The following is a 15,063-nucleotide window of genomic DNA, read 5'->3' as shown; positions in this document are numbered from 1 at the left end:
CTTTGGAGTGATGTGATATCTGTAGTGACCTGAGACTTGCCTCTAGTTCTCATTACCCAAAGATGTATTGGGTTTTCCGGTTGGTTGAATTTTTTCCCCCTCCGGATAATCTTCGGAAGAATCTTGCTGCTCTTCAATTGTCGGCTATTGCCAGAGACATTCTTTGTTACACTAATCATGGTACTTTATTCATGGGCAAAAGCATTTGCAAGTATTCTCTGTCTTCAAGGAACATCTTTACTATCAATGGTGTATCATTCTCTTTTGGTAAGGTATTTTCTGTCACTGAATTTGGCTATGCAACTTACTATTTCATATGTGGAGTTTCAGCCTACAGCGGGTTTCTAATGATTTGGAAAGGGAGTTGTTATGTGGGATTTGTGCTGCCTTCCATTAGGCACTTTACTAAATTGCCATCTTCCCCAAGAGAAGAATCAGGCCGGGAGACATTTGCTGAAGGCATGGGTTATCTGATTGCAAGAGCATCTATTAAACAAATGTGTGACAATATTATTAAGTTGCCACTGTTGTTAGAGAAAGTGGATTTTGACACTTCAAAATCTATTTCTTAGGCACAATGGGGCTGCAGGACTGTATGAACCTAGACCCATCCTGATTTCAAAAGGAAGATTTTTCACCGTCCAAGATTAATTATTTGGGTGGTTCCTGATTGAGGGCAATTTAACAACCCACCCCAAATAATATGCACACAATTATGAATGACTTTTTAGTGCATACATTCAGTACAAGCATTAATAGGACCCCTTCGTCTGGGGTTCCTTTTAGGTTCTCTGGATTGAATTTGCTTTAATTTTCTTTATAACAAAAACAAGAGTTAATTCCACATTTATTGTCCAGGCTACAAAATAAGCACCACAAGTCTAGCTTCTGTCTTTTATCTTTGGTTGTCCACTTTCCTTTAGTAGAAATGTTCTCAGAATCCTTTTCCTCTTTCATGTTTGTATTTCCCTGTGTGTCCCTCGCTGGGTGAAGTGGAACTTTCTCCAGCATTTATCCATGTGCCCAATTATTCTGTATTAGATTGTTGGTTACTAATAAAAGGGGAAGAAAGGCTGTTTTAATCACAGATAATGAAACAGATTCTTAATGGACATCCTGCTGTCATAATTTATGAGTAAACTATATTAACATTACATATTTTCATTCATCCATTCATTCCTTCTTTCCACCTTTCATTATTTACCTGTTCATCAAAATATTATCCATTTTATATTCTTTGTTTTCAACCTTAGTTTTCATCAGAATTCCACTCAATCCTGGTTTCAGATGGTTCCTCAATCTGTCTTGAAGCTAGTTGAGAGGACAGCTTTTTAACTGATTGGCGTGGATCCATATAGCCTCAATTGTATCTCCTTTTAGGATTTGAATCTTGTAGGCAACAAGAAACATTTTATCTTTAATTTCAAAGGATCATCTCCAAGAAGGTACAAACCTCTTCTCCTTATATTGTAGAAATAGACCTTATTCCCAACTTGTACTTTCCTCTCCTGATCTTCTTCAAATCATAACAGGTTTTCATCCTGATAGCAGACTTCTCAAGATTGAACTGGGCACACATGCACTCTAAACTCCTCTGGTGAATTATCCATACCTTGTTCTTCGATCCCCCAAGGGTGTTCACCTACAACGCTTTGAAACCATACCAATGGTAAAAGGTGCTATACAAAAGACAAATTATATTACATTACATTACATAGGTGAAAACATGTGGTGGGTTCATTCCTATATTCTCTATATACTTGTGAGAGTGGCAGCTATCTCTGCCTTATAATTTGGGGCAGAAAGACATTCAATACACTTTTTAAAGGGGCATGACACCATTAACGTGTATTTGTTTCCTCTTGCAGAATTAATTACTGGTCCAATAAAATGTATTTGTAAATCAGACCAGGGTAATAGCATTGCTCTATTGTATGTAGGAGCCCATTGTGGGAGACCTTGGTTGGAATTGAGCACAAACCAGATACCCCTTTAGATAGGTATTTACATTCTGAACCACTTGTGGCCAGTAAGCAACCTCACATGGAATCTCCAGGGTCTTTTGAAAGCATGGATGTCCTGATGTTGCCACATCATCAGCAATTGAGCAACGGGCTTCGGATGATGTAAATACCACCCAACTGTCATACCCAGTTTGGGGTTTCCTTACCAACTGTGTGTCTTGGATTTTAAACATCTTCTGGAATTTCATTAAGACTTGAATATCTTCCCTCCCCATTTAATCCTGTTCTGTTAGAGGAAATGTAGTCAGGTTCTCTAATTATTTGTAGCATATCCCAGTTATGTGATCCTCTTTTTGAGCAGTGATCAAGTGTGCATCAGGAGCATCTCTACTCCACTCACTCAGCAGCTGGAAGTTTACTGTCATCGTGAGTTTATGATTTGGTCAGTACAGTGACCTGGATTTCTCCCAGGAGGTGCTCCATATCTATGATAACGCCCTCTAGAGCTCCATTTTTGTCCAATTGGTCAGCCAAATAATTTCTTTTTTTGTCGAGTCCCTCTATCTTTGAATGACCTTTGAATTTTTCCAAAACATGGTCATGCCATTTGAGGTTACCAAGTCATCAATGGTCTGGATCAGTCTACCATGTTTTAACACTTTGTTATCTGCACAAAGCATGCCTCTATTTTTCCAGTTAATCAGGTGCTCCACAAACCTATTGCAAATGGAATCAGTGATGATCACTCATTCTGTGAGTTGGTGGTTTATTTCAGTTAGAATAGCTTGATAAATGGCTATCAACTTTGCCACCTGACCACTTTGGGGGGCCAATTATGTAAACCAAAAGTGGGTTTGAGTAGATCATTTTTCCAAGCATTCCTAACGCCAGTGACCTATTCTCTCTCCCCATCTTTGGTAATATGGTAGGAACACCTGTGCACATAAACTTTGTGTATCCCCTGACACGTATTTCATTCATATACCTTGTGAAGGAGCTTATGGTTTGCCTCCATATATTCAGTAACCTTTAGACCTTTGTTCTCAAGACAGTTATCTTAGGCACAATCATCTAAGTCTGCCATTCCTTGAGCAATTTGACTCTTTTTGTTTTGCCTATACCTGACCTTCACAGGAAAGCCTATCATTTATAGACTCCAAGAAGTGATTATTGAATAAGAGACTTTGCCAACATGTATTTGGTTACTCAGAAAATATTTCAACAGTTGATGAGAATTCTCTACAATGATGTATTCTTCAGGGATACATGGGTATTTTCTTTAATACCCATGTCTTCACCAGGAGTGCTTTCTCACAATCTTTACATTTTTTCTTCTATGGAGGATAATGTTTTGCTAACATAGGAGATTATCTTGTTTGACTTGGCCATGTTTTTGTTATTAGACTGCCATCAAACGAGCATCTGAGAAGCCTACCTCTAAATAGAACTCCTTTATATCTTGTGGGGTAAGTCAAATAAGGAGCTTAAGACAGGCTCCTCCTTAATCAGTTTCTGCTTCAGCAATTGCTCACATCAGGCTGTCTTTCAACAAATGGATCAAGTGAGAGTGATCACAGCATAATCCTCCATGAACGTTTGGCTATAATTAGTTAGTCCAATGGGACTTCGCATTTTACACAGATGGGTGAGGTTCTTTAATTTGAGCAGGTCCTCAATGTTCGTTTTGTGAAGATTGAGACCCTCTGCTATTATTTAATGTCCCAGAAAGTTCACTCTGCTTTTACACCTTTGGGATTTCTGGAATAACAATTTGTCTCCCGCTTTTTGTAACTGGGTAGGGACATATCTGATCTCTGTCAGATGTTATTCTAAAGTTTGACTTTTTATCAACAATTCATCCACAGAGGCCTTTTCATGTGTCAGGCATGGCCTTGTGGAGGGACATGTTGAATTAATTCCCTGAGTTAACATACCCACATGGTGTAGGGGTCCAAGCTTATTGTTGTCCATGCAAGTCAAAGGGATGTTTATGCTGGCCTTTCCAACATGCATGTGGCGTGCAATACTCATTCGTCAGGTCAAAATCTGAATACACCCCTGATTGTTGGATCTGAGCGAGTCCTTGGTCGATATAAGGAAGAGGCCACCTTGACATATGGACCCATTTGTTCAACTCCCTCAGGTCGGCACAGAGTCTCCATTGTCCATTTGGTATTAATATTGGCAGTACTCGGTTTTTGAGGGTACTGTGGATTGGACAAATTATCCCATTGGATTCCAAATTTTTGATAATTCTTGTGAGTGATTCCATGGATGTGAGAGGCCACCAAAGTTGTCTTACAAACAAGGGTGCTACATCAGAGTCCATCAGTTTGGTTGAATATTGGATTATTATATGCCTACAATCATATGAGTCAACTGAGAAAATACTCTGATGGATTTGGAAGATAGCTTGTGTTTATATATAAAGCTGAATGTATGTATGTGTGTGTGTATGTTTGTCCGGCTATACAAATTCACGCTGTTGAACCCATGTCTACCAAATTTTGCATGGATTCCTCTTTTGTCTGGGGCAAGATTGTAGTCTATGTTTGGATGCAAAAATCTTATATGCAAAAAAACCTGTGTGTGTATGTTTGTCCGGCTACACAAATCCATACCGTTGGAACCATTGCTACCAAGATTTGCATGGATTCCTCATTTGTCTGGGGCAAGATTGTTGTCTGTGTTTGGATGCAAAGAATTCACTGTGTAGAGACCTTCATTTACTGATGCTCACCCTGATTCACTACAGTAGGCACTAGAAGGAGGCACATTTTGGAAAGGTGTCTGAAGCAAAATGTTTGATGTGTTGATTATTCCTTTGAAATGTATTGCTACTGTAAACAGTTTGAAAGTGTTTATTAAAGCATTCTTAAAGGGAATTAAAAAGAAAATTACTTTTTTTTTACGCCATTCCAAATATGGGATATGGCAAGGCTACATTTTACTTAAATTCGTCCAGAAGAAGAGAGCACAATCAATCAATCTTTCTTGAACATTTTCTCAAATGTGCTGAAGCAATTAAGTGACTGAAACATGCTGCACAAAAAATGAACATCACTTGGAAAAGCTCTGTCTGATGCAAAGCGAAAATCAATATCAAGAGCTTCTGAAAGACAATACCAAACAGCAGCACGACTTGCCGACCAGAGGACAAGAGCAACTTTCTCCAGGGAAACTGACATGCCAGAGAAAACTGAAGCAAGACTTGCTGACATGAGGACAAGAGCAACATCCTCCAGGGCACATGAGACACCAGAGCAAACTGAAGCCAGACTCGCCGACAAGAGAACAAGAGCCACATCCTTGAGGGCACATGAGACACTACTCGATCAGGACACGGGCAACACCAGGTAACCCAGCTAGTGGTATATAAACCTCAATAATACATGCCTGCAAGGGCAGGAAGGTCCCTGCATTTTCCTTCTTCCAAGCCACATCCACATTGCGGTCAGTGGGGTTTCTCTGTGAAATGTCCTCAAATGCCTTGCCTGGGTTTGGTGTCAGGTTGGGCATCAGGGAGTCCACTTTAGCATGCTCTGGAAGATTCAGCTCTCTGCATTTGACAAGATAGATTTGAAGAACACCTCTGCCACCAACAGCCTCTCTGGGTCTTGCCAATTTCTGTTTAGGGCATTCCTGATAGTTTGATGTTTGGAATCTGAGCAGGCCTGTAGGGATATGCAGGGTCGGATTGGCCCCTTGGCCTTTCGGCCCGTGGCCAGGCCGGAATCGTCCCTGGGGAGTGGGGGCTGGTTTCTGGCCACACCACGGCCGGTTTGAAAAAAAAATGGGAAAAAAATATATATTTTATTTTTCTTTCTTTTTTTTCCAAAAAGCCCTTCATCTTTCTTAGGTCGATAAATGAGTACCAACACAGGTTGGGTGATACTGTATGCATATTTGTTCTATAAAAAAGAGCTTAAGCGTAAATGCTACACAATAACATATTATCATTTAGGCTTGGATGTCTGCTTGCATTCACAGTCATTTGTTAATATGGGCTTATACACACAGATATTAATGATACATATGGGGATCCATTCTTGTATGCAATATATATCACTTTACAGTGATATTGTAACCATATTTTTCATAGTGTACTTAGGAACAATGCCATTTGATGCCTTTCCTGTTTTGTCAAGGGGTGAAAGGTCATGTTTCATCGCTTCCCAGGATGTCACTTTGGGGTGGGGTCAATTGACATCACTCCCAGTGATGTCATCAGAGGTCAAGGGTGGTGGGACGAGTGGTGGGCCACTTTTATTTGGGTGACAGGGCCTATTTCTTGTCCCAGTCCGACCCTGAGGATAAGTATGTAGGGATAACTGGGGGCTCTGAGGTACAGGGGGTCATGCATATGTAGTGGTAGGGGGTTCAGGTAGAAATACAAACATCATAAATGAAGCCAGTGTGTGCACCAGATGGAAATGCACAGATTCTAGGAACAAAACAAGAAAAGCACATGTTAAAATTACTTCATTTCTGGATAAGATGCCATTTGGCTGAATTTGCACCAAACGTAATAACTAATATACATTAACATACAAACTTAACTGGATCCCATTTAACAAACTGAATCCCATATCCTTAACATAGCGTGCAAATAGGTTTGCATGGAAATAAATTTTCTGAATCCAGATTTGAAATGCATGTGGTTTAAACGTGCATGCAATTATGCCATGTTTTTTCATTCTGAAACGTGCAGCATGGCATGAGCTGCGAGGATGGAATGTACCCTGTTGAAAAACACCACTGCGTACAGGAAGCAATGTTTCATTTTCGAGGGGAAAAATACTGGGCCGAACTGATGAGGTGACATGCTAAGCAAGGGGAAGGGTTATTCTTGAATGATAGGAAGAGGTTTTAAAAGAAGCTGGGAGAGAGTGTGAGGTCAGACTTGTAGGCAGACATGCAGGAGTGACTTGGGAAGCAGGGATCCTCTGCTGTGAGCTGGGCAGAGCCAGTGCTGGGAGCTGCTAGGATTGTGACCTTCCTTATCAGTGGCGAGCCAAGAGAGAGGGGTTTTTCACAGTCAGCAGTGCAAAGAATCTCATCAATTTCTAGGTAATTATGGTTTGAAGTGAGGCGATGCTGGACATGCCTGACTGATAGTCAGTCGGGGGCTAATTTCATGTGCAATGTTTCAATGTCAAAAGTGAATGCGGTTCTGAATTTACAAGGTTTTGTTTTTATAGTTGGATATTCATAAAGTGTAACTCCTGCCAAGTCCTGTACTTCAAGGTCGGGTTACCAGGGTTAACAGGGCTGATTACAGTTCATTCTATGCTATGGTAGATTCAAAAGAGAATGTTATTATTGTATCTGCTTGGTACTACTGAGACCCATTGTTACTGGAATGAACCCAAGCTTTCCTGTTTTGTAGGCAATGGAATAATAACATTTAGCAGTTTACATTCGAAAATGGTAGCCATACTTACCTTCTTCCTGCGCTCTGTTAATATGATCTGTCTTTCTAGTCACATGTACGGCCTCATGCTGATGTCATTGGTTCATGCGCACTTTGAACCGGAAGCGTAGAGAGCATAACAGCCCAAGTCCCACTTTAACCACTTGCGCTCTAAGGCTCACATCCTGGCTTTCCTCTAGGGAATGTATCCATGCTTTTAGCCCTGCCCTGTAGGGATTCAATAGATGCAGATTTAATGAAGGGATATTTAGAAACTTAACCACAGAGAGTTTAATTCAGTGTGTAGCCTGGAGGCAAACAAGATCAACTGAGGCCATGCAAGGTGGCCCAAAGTACCTGTTTGTAGGCCCTTGTAGTGTGTTTGGGGCAGGTGGCCAGGTCAGCTCATAGCTCTCAACCAATTGTGTTGCAAAGGCGGGTCAAATCACCCGATTTTGTTTTTGGCTGGTGAGACTCCCATTGGAATGAATGGGCATGTAGGAGGCTTGGCGGGTGAGTCAGCCCTTTACAAGGCGGGTGACACCCGCCAAAAGCGTGTGAGTTGAGAGCTATGTCAGCTCCTCTTGCTTTTGGCTACAAATAGCACCATTTGGCTATGCCTCGGTTCCGAAGGACGTTCCCCTCCATCCTCGATTTCCTATCCCACTTAAAGCACTGGGAGGAGTGTTTCAGAGAGCTATGAAGAGAAAGAGAAGGAGAAGAACAAAACTCTATATTATGGTTCTGCGGGAGGTAAAGAATACCTCATAAAGTAAGGAGGGTGACAAGCAGGGGAGTTGGTCATTTCGGATGCTCGCTGAATTTATATTTTGTAGAGTCGTAAGTCGTAACCGGGGAATCGGAGTTCGCAATTTAAGCAACTCCATAATTGACACTGGACTTCAAGCAGGTGTCGAGCACGTTTGCGAGCAAATGCTCATCATTGGATGCGTAGAGGTAACGAGGCGGACATCACGCAGGTCATCTGGCCTTGCCCACAGGTATCCGAGTCTGGAATTCGGGGTTCTTGAAATTAAACAGTCCTCTTGATACAAATAACTCTAGACATAGCACACCTTCCCATGTTCTACATTTATGGACGAGGATTGTGTGCATTTTCAGTATCTGGCTCTGTGGCGCAATGGATAGCGCGTTGGACTTCTAGAAGCTAATGAAGCAATTCAAAGGTTGTGGGTTCGAGTCCCACCAGAGTCGGTTTTTTGGGAAATTCTAATGTATGAAGGCTATTCCCATTTCTTCTCATTTACAGTATTGTAATCTTAAATATTGTGTCTTAAGTGTTAACTCATCTAACTGTCATCGCCAGTGGTTACCCTACTCTTAACCAAAGTCTGCCAACATCTTTTCAGCCCACACTGTGCCAAATATAATCTGTTCGTAACTTTTGAACGCTGAAGTAACAACTTGTGGCGTTTGAAGGCAATGCAAAACGGTATCTTCTCCCCGAACGTATTTACATCTTGAACGTTATTTTTATTGGCCAGTTATTTTGCATTTGCAACGTGCCAAACTGCCTCCATGTGTTGTTTTAGCACTTAGTGACCATTTGCTACCGCAAGACTGTATATTTCTGGAGGATTAGGCGGGCAGTGTGAAATAAGACATACTCTGCATTCATATTGATGAGTTGTAACTTTAAGAGGCAGCCCTAAGGGTGGCCAGTATTTTTTTTTTTAACAATGCAGGTAAAAGCTGTATGTGGGTTTGCAATGTGCTGTGTAATTAAATATTCCGTGGAAGCTGGAAAGTCATAATGTTTGGGCTGTAAATCAGTAAAATAAGAGAGCGTTTGGTCTGTAGAAACCGCAGCTAAATGTATGCTCGTTTTAAATAATATATGTACCCATTTGTTCTAAATCATTTCTTTTAAATGAATGCTAGAAAACTTTTTGCACGATTTGGATTTCAAATTCACTCTGGAAGAAACTAAAACTTCAGCCGTACATTTCACGCAGAACCAAAAAGAATTGACCCCGACGTGATTTGAACACGCAACCTTCTGATCTGGAGTCAGACGCGCTACCGTTGCGCCACGAGGTCCCATAGCGAATGATTGAGGCGACTGCAACTTGACCATGTGTCTGTACTGTCTTGTGTGTTTTTCTATTTGGACACCTATTATTGTTTGTTTTCCTTTCTTTCTACAACTACGAAGCCAGTATAAAAGCCTACGCAGATCTAACTACTGCGGGCTGTCCATCATTTTGAAGACATCCTGGGAAAATCTCTAGCAGGTGATGTCGTGAAATGTATATCATACAGGGCTGGGGGGGATGTCGAAGGTGGCTGTCATGATGCCCGCTCCCGGGGAGCCGGTTCAAGCCCTGCGTCCCCGAAAGTGGACATCCAGTCCCCAAGGAAGGACCCAGCAACCCCATATAGGGGCCCTTTGGACAGTGTCCTGGCGCCTATGGCGCCAGGCTCATAAAAGACATCAGTCCTGGCGCAATAGGCGCCAGGCTCATTATGGGAGTGCTTGGGTGCACTTTCCTGATGCAGACCATGCTGCAGAATCCCGGCCTCCTTGAGGCCTGAAAGGAACTACTTTACCTGTGGGACTAATTTACCATCCGGGCGTGGTTGGGGAAGGATACATACCTGATTTGAAGAAGGATACATACCTGGAACTTCTTCCAAGGCTATTTAAACCCCACCAGAACAGCCACACGTGCTTCGCGTTGTTCTGCATCTAGCAGCTGGACGCTCACCTTGTCTGCTCCTGCATCCTGACTTCTGCCACGCCTGCCAGCATCCTGAATCACCTGCAAAGGAAGCGAAGAAGAGAACAGAAGAAGGAAAAGTCCTTACCTGCTAAAAACCGCATCCCGGAGACATCTCGCCGACAATCCTGAAAAGGAAGACTTTTATTTAAAAGCTCATCGCGTCGATCGCTGCAGCGCCGCATTCCACTCACCTTTACAGGGCACCTCCATGTTCAGCAGCGATCATCCGGATTCGCAGTCACGCCCCAGCGCCTAGGGAGAAAAAGACCAGAACAAAAGGTGAGAGAGAGAAGGGAATAAGGAAAGCTAAATCTCTATGTTAAGACTTACCTGTTGATTCATTCCCTCTTCATTTCGGGTCCGCGCCGCATCCTGGCATTTCCAGACCCCGGCCCCTAAGGGGAAAAAGAGACATCAGCATTAATGAGCGAATGAAAAGACATTACCAAAAAAACGCTCATTAAAGACTTACCTGATTTCTACAAGGATTTCAACTCTCATCTCGGGTCGGTGCCTGTTCCCCGGCATTCCGTACCCCGGCCCCTATGGGGAAAAAGACACTAGCATTAGTACATTAATGCATGGACACAAGGGGAACCTCTTAAGAAAAAACTTACCTGGAAGCCAAGCAAGTTTGGTTCTCACCAATCCAAAAATCCAGTGAAGTAACTGGATACCAACGCGCCCCTGCATCAGAAGCAGGATGGAGAGCTCGTCCTTCCAGACCCTAAGGTGAGACGCTACGAGAAATCACAGAAGGGTTTCGAGGAGGGTGAGAGGGGAAAGTGGGAGGCCGATTGCATTACCCCGCAGACAGTTAATCCCCTATTTTCGCCTACAGAAGGATACTTCTGCGAGCCAGACAAGCCAGATTTGGGGGCTCGGTCCAGTCCATCTTCCGAACCCTGCGCATCACCTTAGAAGAGGTCACAGCAGCGCAAACCAGGCCAGCGCCTCCGTGGGAGTCAGGTGAGCGTAACAGAACGCAAAGCCTTCCTACAAATTCCCACCCAGGCGCTATGGAAAGTTCTGAGACTGATCAGTTGGCCCAATTACTGGGGGAATTACGGGCCGAAGTACATGCCGCTTGTCAAGAGACTAATGCCCTCAGGAGGGAATTAATAATCTCAAAGGAAAGAACTGATGACCTGGCCAGACAGCTTTTGCAAGGTCAAGCTGGGCAAACTCCTCTACCCGGTTCCAGAGGGAGCCCCGCTCCTGTGGTGTCCAGTAACCCTGAGCAGATTAATCTACCTGGAAACATGCCGCTGGCCCCACCCAAACGCTTTGCTGGGGACCCCAAACGATTCACCGTATTCATGAATCAGTGTTGTTTGCACTTCCTATGCAGACCTGGGGCCTTCCCTAATGATCAGACCAAGGTAGCCTTTGTATTGTCATATCTCATCGGCTGCGCTGCCGATTGGTCAGTTCCACTGGTTACTCAAGATGACCCGATTCTCCGTGATTTTCAAAGGTTTCAAGCAAGCATGGAAAGGTTATTTGCTCGAAACTCTCAGGGGCAGGCTCTGGATGACGAACTTCTATCCCTGCGACAGGGCAATCAGAACCTCCTATCCTATATTGCAACCTTTAATAGACTAATTGTGGAAACGGGATGGCCAGAGGATAAAAGAGTCACGTTGTTTTATCGAGGCCTTCGCGGAGAACTTAAAGATGTCTTGGCCCAAGTTGTAAATCCGCCCCAAGAATGCACAGAGTATATAGACTTAGTGGTCCAATTGGATCACAGACTTCAAAACAGAAAAGCAGATCGGTCCAGGTTTGAGACCCGGGTGTTGGTCAAGACCCATGCTAATCCCAAGGGAGTTGATGTCTCTGAGCCTATGCAAATTGGAGGGGTTAAAGGACCCTTAACTCAAAAGGAACGTGAAAGGAGGCGGCAGTTAAAATTATGTCTTTATTGTGGGAATTCTGGACACTTTCTACGAGATTGCCCGGCAAAACCGCCCCGAAAGGCGGTAGGAGCCGCTGATAAAAACCATGAAGACTCTGTTTTGGGAAACGACTCTGCCCGAAAAGTGTAGGGGTCCGCTTGCCGAGCTTGAAAACTAACTCTCAGACCTCGCATTTCATTGTGCCAATGGTTCTCGTAGATCCAGAACAGCCTAAGTGGTTGCATGCAATAAAGGCATACATCGATAGTGGGGCTATTGGAAACTATGTGGATCGTGAATTGGTCTCTAGGATTAACCTCCCTCTCCGTCCTAAAACCAGCAAAGATGTCATCACCACAGTCGATGGAACTGAAATTGCCTCTGAACCGGTAACACATTCCACTACTGAGGTGACTCTTATTGGTCCCGACGGCCATCGGGAGGGTGTTGTGTTTGATGTAATCAAGGCTCCACAATTTCAGGTTATTCTTGGAATCCCTTGGTTAGAGACACATAATCCTCGAATTGGTTGGCGAGCTAAGAGAATAACCTTCCCGGATTGTACACAAACCTGCTACCCAGAAAACCTGAAGATTAATCTAGCATCTGTAACCTCTGCCTCCATGCAACTACCTCCGGAATACCAAGACTTTCAGGACGTCTTCCAAAAGGAACAGGCCAACACGTTACCTCCTCACAGATCGTACGATTGCCAAATCGATCTGGTGCCCGGTGCACAACCCCCTTGTAGCAGGATTTATGCCATTACCGAACCTGAGAATCTGCATTTGAGACAATATTTGGATCAATACCTAGCTAATGGTTTTATTCGCCCGTCAAAGTCCCCGGCATCCTCGGCTTTGTTCTTTGTGCCCAAAAAAGAAGGCGACCTTAGAACTTGTATCGATTACCGCGCATTGAACCAGATAACGGTTAAAAACCGTTATCCTCTGCCTCTGATCCCTGAACTCCTTGACCAGGTGAAGGACGCTTGCATATACACCAAGTTAGATCTCCGGGGGGCTTATCATCTGGTACGAGTTAAAGAAGGCGACGAATGGAAAACTGCCTTCCGTACTCAATACAGATTATTCGAGTACCAGGTGATGCCTTTCGGATTGTGTAACGCGCCGGCTGCCTTCCAATACTTCATGAATGATGTCCTTCGGGAACTCATCGATGTTTGTGTTGTCGTATATATCGATGACATTCTGGTGTACTCCTCTTCGGAATCTGATCACAGAAAACACGTCAGGGCAGTACTAAAAAACTGCGCCAACACAAACTATTTGCTAAATTGGAGAAATGTGTTTTCCATACCACAGAAGTCGAGTTTCTAGGTTTCATCCTGACACCCAAAGGAGTCCGAATGGACTCAAGAAAAGTGGATGCCATCCTCAAATGGCCATCACCTAGCTCTGTAAAAGGGGTTCAAAGCATGCTCGGCTTTGCCAATTTCTATCGCAGGTTTATCCCGGAATTTTCACGCGTGGTACAACCCATTACTGCACTCTTGAGGAAAAATAAACGTTTTGAATGGTCTGAAGAAGCCGAGCAGGCCTTTCAGGATTTAAAAGCTAAGTTTACCTCCGCACCTATATTGAAACACCCGCGTCCAGATCTCCCTTATGTCGTCGAGACTGACGCATCCAGCCTAGCCATGGGAGCTGTCCTGTCCCAAAGAGATCCCGAAACCAACCAACTGCATCCTGTAGCATTTTGGTCCAGAAAATTCTCAGCACCCGAGGTTAATTATGCAATCACAGACAAAGAACTGTTAGCCATCACCAGAATTTACAGTATTTGAAAACCGCCAAGGCTCAGTCATCACGGCAGCTCCGATGGGCTTTGTTTTTCGCTGAATTTGATTTCGTGATTACCTATCGACCTGGCTGCAAGAATGGCAAAGCAGATGCCTTATCCCAAATTGGAATGGGAGAATCTGATACAAACTCAGAACCAGTACCAATAATTCCCGAACAGAGGATTCTAGACATGACTTTGTTACAGACGCTTGAAGACATTCAAGCCAGAGTGAAACAACTCCTGGACCCTACAACCTTAGAGGAATGGATACAAAAGGGATCAGACTTTACCATAGATAATGGTTTACCTTATTTCCAAGGACGCTTATTCCTGCCACATAAGGAATTACACGAACTAGTTATTTCCGGTTATCATGATACATTAATAGAGGGACACCCCGGTATTGCCAAGACAGAGGAAAAGGTGAAACGACAATTTTGGTGGCCCTCTTGGCGAAAAGATGTTAAATCTTTTGTGATGTCCTGTGGTGTTTGCGCCCAAAATAAAAGTCAAAAGAAAAGACCAGCCGGTCTCCTTCAACCTCTAGACATACCACCAGCAACCTGGCACACCCTATCAATGGATTTTATTACGGACCTGCCTCCTTGTTCGGGTACAATACTATTCTGGTAATTGTGGATTTGTTTTCCAAAATGGCCCACTTTATTCCTTTGAAAGGTGTACCTTCAGCTTCTGTCCTAGCCAAAGAATTCCTCGAAAATATTGTTCGGCTACATGGATTCCCATCTATACTAATCTCTGACCGGGGAAGCCAATTCATTTCCCACTTCTGGCCAAATGTTGTCAAATGGCGCAGATCGACGTAAGATTATCGACCAGTCACCACCCTCAGACCGATGGTCAGACCGAGAGGACAAATCAGATCCTTGAACAGTACTTACGGTGTATGTTACAGCAATCTGAAAGCAACTGGAAAGACATTCTTTGGATAGCTGAATACGCATATAATAATTCGGTACACTCTGGAACTGGCCACAGTCCTTTTTATACTTTGTTTGGGCATCACCCTCGAACCTCAAACCTTGACTCACCTCAGAACCTCGGAATGCCTGCAGTAGAACATCTTCATTCTACAATTACCCAAGCCTTCAAAGAGGCAACTACGCATTTACAACAAGCCAAGAGAAAATACAAGGAGAATGCTGATCTACATCGGAGTGAAGCACCTCCGTATCAGATTGGGGATCAAGTGTGGTTAGCTACCAGACATTTACCAC

The 15,063-nt window shown here is 43.5% G+C and overlaps 2 non-coding genes across 2 annotated transcripts; one reads left to right on the top strand and one right to left on the bottom strand.

Moving 5' to 3' along the window:
- The first annotated feature begins 8,504 nt into the window (after positions 1–8,504).
- On the top strand, positions 8,505–8,592 carry TRNAR-UCU (transfer RNA arginine (anticodon UCU)). The gene is given in 2 exon segments: positions 8,505–8,541; positions 8,557–8,592. It is a non-coding gene; the product is annotated as a tRNA-Arg (tRNA).
- Positions 8,593–9,366: 774 nt separating this feature from the next.
- TRNAW-CCA (transfer RNA tryptophan (anticodon CCA)) lies at positions 9,367–9,438 on the bottom strand. Its single transcript has one exon. It is a non-coding gene; the product is annotated as a tRNA-Trp (tRNA).
- Between the last annotated feature and the right edge of the window lie 5,625 nt (positions 9,439–15,063).

This window comes from Ambystoma mexicanum (assembly GCF_040938575.1).
Source record: "Ambystoma mexicanum isolate Mex_15411 chromosome 12 unlocalized genomic scaffold, UKY_AmexF1_1 Mex_chr12_unloc.2, whole genome shotgun sequence".
In the NCBI taxonomy this organism is placed as follows: Eukaryota; Metazoa; Chordata; class Amphibia; order Caudata; family Ambystomatidae; genus Ambystoma; species Ambystoma mexicanum.
Note: the sequence above shows the minus strand (reverse complement) of the source record. Positions and strands in the feature narration are given on the sequence as shown.